The following is a 5,892-nucleotide window of genomic DNA, read 5'->3' as shown; positions in this document are numbered from 1 at the left end:
ACCCATGACGCTCTCCGGCTTCAACTTCCATTCAGTCCTGGGAGAAGGATCGTTTGGAAAGGTCATGTTGGCTTCTGTCCCTGGAAGAGATTCCATGGTAGCGGTCAAAACCATCCGCAAGACAGCAATCAAGCCCCGGTACTTACTGAAAGAGAGGAGGATCCTGGAGATGGCTCGAGACAGCCCGTTCCTGTGTCACGGATATGCAGCCTTCCAAGCCGAGACCTGCGTATCATTAGTGATGGAATATATGGCTGGTGGAAGCCTTCAGTCATATATGAAGAGGGTGGGGAGCCTCGCCGACACCACAGCTGCATTTTATTCAGCTGAAATCATCTGTGGCATCCAGTTCCTCCACTCTCGGGGCGTTATACATCGAGACCTGAAGCCGGACAACATCTTGCTTGACGGAGAGGGCCATGCCAAGATCTGCGATTTCGGTCTTGTTGCAGAAGGCATTTTTGGAACAGCAAAAATAAAAGGAGAATGTGGAACATTCCGTTACATGGCCCCGGAAATACATATGAACAAAGCATACGGTGTTGCAGTGGACTGGTGGTCCTTTGGGGTGATTCTATTCCAGATGCTTAACGGGGCTTTACCATTCAATCACAGTACCAGCGATAGTGAAGAGTTGCGTTCCATTGTATATGAAAGCCCGCGGTATATCAAACAGCTCTCTGAAGAAGCTGGTGACATCTTGAATCATCTTTTGAGTAAAGATCCTCAGGATCGCCTCTGGATCGCAGGGTGTATTAGGCGGCATCCATTCTTCCAGAACATTGAGTGGGAGGATTTAGAGAGCCGCCGTTCAACTCCCCCGTACCAGCCACCAACACCAAATCTCCGCTTGCAGACACTACAGGACATTCCATTAGTTTTGGAACCCACAGAGGACTCTTCATGTGACACGTCCTCTTCACGTGACACGTCCTCTTCATGTGACATGTCCTCTTCATGTGACATGTCCACTGCATGTGACATGTCCTCTGCATCTTACACGTCCTCTTCATCGGGCGGCCAGAGTCTCTCTGGCTTTTCCTTTTTCACTTCAGACTGGATGGCCTGAAGGATGGACGGAGCCCTGGCCAAGTGTATCAAGATCGGTGGTTTCCAATTAACATCATAAAATCAGAATAAATTTGAGAAACACCTACATTTTTGTTATCGTTTCCTTCGTGTTGTATAACTAGAGGTACAATACATGGCTATGACCTCACAGTAGAACATCTGCTTTTATGACATCATACACAGATGTGTATTGTAATTTCCCAAATAAAACTGAATTTTATGTAATCCACTTTATGTGGCCCCAATCTAACCTAATTCATGTGATGCTATATACACTATAATTCTTCATTTGTAAAGCATCTATTTTTTCCTAATTAGCAAATTATGGATTTTGAAATAACATCCACTCGACATTAATGTCACTACCCTGAAAGCCGTGCCAGCCAGTAACAACGTACTTTCAACCTTAATAACCCCTTAAGGACAATAGGCGGTCCCTAAACCCATTGAAAACAATGCATTTTGAGCCCGTACATGTACGGGCTTTGTCATTAAGGGGTTAAATCACAACCTCTTGCTGTTGCACTTTACACCAATAGCTTACAATCGCCAAACAGAATGAACACGGCTCATCGTTAGCGGTTATCCTTAATCTCTGCCCAGATGCAGTCTATAAAACAGGGGTTGGGCTTTAACATGAATTTTGATTCAGTGGCCTATTGATGATGATCTATGTACATGGGGAAACATTTAGAAAGTTTTTTTTAATTTTATTTTAAAGAGGGACTCCTCTCTTTACTATCATTCAAAGGTCATTTTAAATGACTCCTAAATTTTGGAAAAATGCATCCATGTCCAGCCCTAAAGGATTGGATCATGTCCAGGGGCGGGCTGGGCCGGGGGGCAATTGCCCCCCAGGCCGCCCTAAATCCGGGCCGGTGGGCCGGACGGACGACCGGCAGACAGGCATTCAATGCGGCTGCGGCCGCGGCCGCAAAGTTAAAAACTAAGCGGCCGCGAGCAGGATTGAATGCGGCCGTCACGCGTACCTGGCGGGGGAGGGAGGGGGGCGGACCGCCCCGGCTGCCGCTCATCTGAGGGCTGCCACCATGCCGGCACGCCTCCAGAAACGGTGCGCGCGGCAACAGTGGCTGTGCGCCGGGACTTAATCCCGGCGCACAACACTGAAGCCACGCCCACCGTCTTCCGCGCTCAGTGCACAGGACAGGAAGAAGTAGAAGTAGAAGAAGAAGAGGAGGAAGAGGAAAAGTGAGAGTGAAAGAAGAAAAGGTAGGAGTGAGTGGATTATTAAGTGTGTGAGAGTGATGGGTGTTATGCTGAATGTAAGTGTGTGAGAGTGATGGGTGTTATGCTGAATGTAAGTGTGTGAGAGTGATGGGTGTTATGCTGAATGTAAGTGTGTGAGAGTGATGGGTGTTATGCTAAATGTAAGTGTGTGAGAGTGATGGGTGTTATGCTAAATGTAAGTGTGTGAGAGTGATGGGTGTTATGCTGAATGTAAGTGTGTGAGAGTGATGGGTGTTATGCTAAATGTACGTGTGTGAGAGTGATGGGTGTTACGCTGAATGTAAGTGTGTGAGAGTGATGGGTGTTACGCTGAATGTAAGTGTGTGAGAGTGATGGGTGTTATGCTGAATGTAAGTGTGTGAGAGTAATGGGTGTTATGCTGAATGTAAGTGTATGAGAGTGATGTGTGTTATGCTGAATGTAAGTGTGTGAGAGTGATGGGTGTTATGCTGAATGTAAGTGTGTGAGAGTGATGGGTGTTATGCTGAATGTAAGTGTGTGAGAGTGATGGGTGTTATGCTGAATGTAAGTGTGTGAGAGTGATGGGTGTTATGCTGAATGTAAGTGTGTGAGAGTGATGGGTGTTATGCTGAATGTAAGTGTGTGAGAGTGATGGGTGTTATGCTGAATGTTTCTGAATGAGGGTTTCAGATAGCATGGCCAGATTCCAGCATGTAGTGGCTGCCTAGGCATGATAGGAGTGTGATTGCTGTTATAAATTATTTTTTGGTCCAACTTCGTGTTAACACTTTTATTGGACAGAATAATTCAATGACAGTATTAATATATATATATATATATTTATATATATAATTGCAAACAGCAATCACACTCCTATCATGCTAAGTCAGCCAGCACATGCTAGAACCTGGACATGATAGGATTGTGATTGTTGTTATATATATATAAGGTTTTTTTTTTTTTTTTTAATTTTGGCCAAGTGAATGCTGAATTTTTAGTTTCAGTCCAGAATTTTCATTTCGGTGCATCACTACTATATACAATGCCAGTCACTAAAGTGGTAAGCCTACACCACATCAATGTTTGGCTTAGTATATAGTGATAGGGGTTGTCAGTGTCTGGCTCAATGTATAGGCACGCATTGACGGTGGTACCGCATAATCCCTAAGTATATAATGATAACAGTTATGCTGTACCCCTGTCAATGTTTGCCTAACCATAGAAACTATGCAGTTTTAAAGTGTGTGTGTGTGTGGGGGGGCACATACAGGATCTGCCACAGGTGCCAAATACTCTAGGTACGCCCCTGCATCATGCGGCTGTCAGACCCAATGGCCATGCCTCAGCTCCTCTTCCCTCGTCTTAAAAGGGGTGTGATGAAGAGCTGAGGCATGCGGTGCCTGCACGCCGGCCACTTTAATTTCATTAGGCGCTGGTGGAGTGACTGCCGCACGACAGCCGCTTTCAATGTCGCTCGCAGCCGCTTTGATGGTGCAGTGGGCCAGTTGACTAGACTTGCCCCCCAGGCCTTAGGCTGCCAGCCCTCCCCTGATCATGTCCACAACTATATTATTGGGCAGGGTGTATATTTTCTTTTTAACCACAATTTAAATTATTCTTATTGTAATTTAAATTGAAAAAATTATTACACTTCTTCATTCTTAACCTAGAAGGTCGGTTTTCAACACTGAAAAAAGGGGCCATTATTTTGGGCGAATCACATACCTGGTTTCTCATATATCTTTGAATGAAATCATTTCTCGTCATTAGTTGCTGAGACCATTCCGTATCGCTGTATCTGGATCCCAGCTTCCGTTCGACGTCCTGCTGCCTTCTGGAGGTATTCCCCGCTGTTGGCTTGTAAAAGGACGTTAGAAACTACTTTTTTGTGTTGCCAAGATTTACTTTTGTAACCACTATCTGGTTATGTTGTCTAAAAACGTGCTGTAGCACAGCAATTGATTACTTCGCCTAATTGTCTCGTATAAAACTTTCTTTCTTTATAGTTTCACAGCAGAACACACAGCAAACTGTCTTCTAAAACAGTTAAGATATATTTGTTTAGTGGATCAGCCACCCAAAGTTACCCAAGGATGCTCTACTACATTTCGCACCAGTATATTCTATTGAAAAAAAAAGGAATTTCCAGTCTCCCAGTCCCTTTAAAATATACATTGGCCTAATTTCTCAGTTTTAACAGACCCCAATGAAATAAAATTCTTTTAACCCTGTCTCCTCATGATCGAGCTATCATGAGGAGTGCGATGGCCGCACTAATGTCTAAAAACAATCTGCAGTCCACAATCTGTAGACCAGGGCTCGACAAGCCTAGGAGTTTGTCAGCCTCTTACAGCCACAAAAAAATGCCCCCGCGTCACCACACGGGGGCGCTGCTGCTGCTGTCTTCCCAGGAGTCTGGGCAGACAGCACAGCCACCCAGAGCCGGCCTCCAAGCCTGAGATCACTCCCACGGAGTGATCCTGTAGGCTGAAACCGCGATTGCAGGAAAACCTGCAATAGTGTTATCAGCTGCCTCAGGCAGCTTCAGGAAAGGGGGTTCAGTGTTGATTGGGTCCCCACACAAGTGTGGGGAATTGACACAACATCCCCCTGCTTCCTGATCGCTCCATGAGAGCGACAGTGCAGCGTTAACCCCTTCAATTCCACAATTGTGTATAACACATTCGTGGCATTGCAGGGGTTAACATTTGTCCCCAACTAAATATCAGTCAATGCTGTGCTCCAATGGAACATCAGCATTGAAAGCGTTAAAAAAAAAATAAAAAAAAATAAAAATATATATATATATATATATATATAAAAACATTTTTAAAAAAACAACAAAAAACAGCACTGACCTGAAAGTCCAGGGTGCTTCCAGGTCAAATGCTGTGAGTTTAGTAAGTGGGCTGATGATGATCAGATCACTCCTAACCGTTAGTTTAAAAAAAAATCCTGGCTCCTAACTTTTTTAGCTGGCGCCTAGATTCACAACAAATTTGTCAAGCCCTGCTGTAGACAGAATGTCTCAGGCTTTATGAGGCTGTAATTTAACTAAACCATTAAAACTTCTGAATTACTACATTTTAAACTGGTCTATATGCATTTTGGGACCCGAGTCCAATCAGTTTATAGCCAGTGGAAGACGTTGGGTGAATTCACAGCACTTTACACTTTACCCGAGTTATGTCCTCACTGATTTCAACTGGGACTCAGGGGTTAAACTTACAAAAAATCCAAAACTGTAGCTATGGATAAATAGCTGAATTTGGTGACTCTCTCAGTAATGACCGTGGCGGTGTTTCACATGTTGGAGGACCCTGCCAAATTATGCCCAATGGTTTGGCTTCAGTTGTCCCAATCCTTGCCTTTCCACAGAAAAATAAACACATCTTCCACTTTGAATATTTGGAAATGAACCCGGTGCTGTATCACACAGTAATGTATTGAGCATCATCCTAAAATCACAGACTAAGATCTACTGAATCTCTATAATAAGACAGACTTGGGTAACTGTGAGTAATTCAGTACGTCATCACATTGTTTTTAGAACAGAAGAGCTCAGTAATGGCTTTTTAAAGCTAAGTTAACGGCAAATGCCCACTTACCTTC

Source organism: Spea bombifrons, chromosome 3 (genome assembly GCF_027358695.1).
Source record: "Spea bombifrons isolate aSpeBom1 chromosome 3, aSpeBom1.2.pri, whole genome shotgun sequence".
NCBI lineage: Eukaryota > Metazoa > Chordata > Amphibia > Anura > Pelobatidae > Spea > Spea bombifrons.
This window is presented reverse-complemented; position numbering follows the sequence as displayed.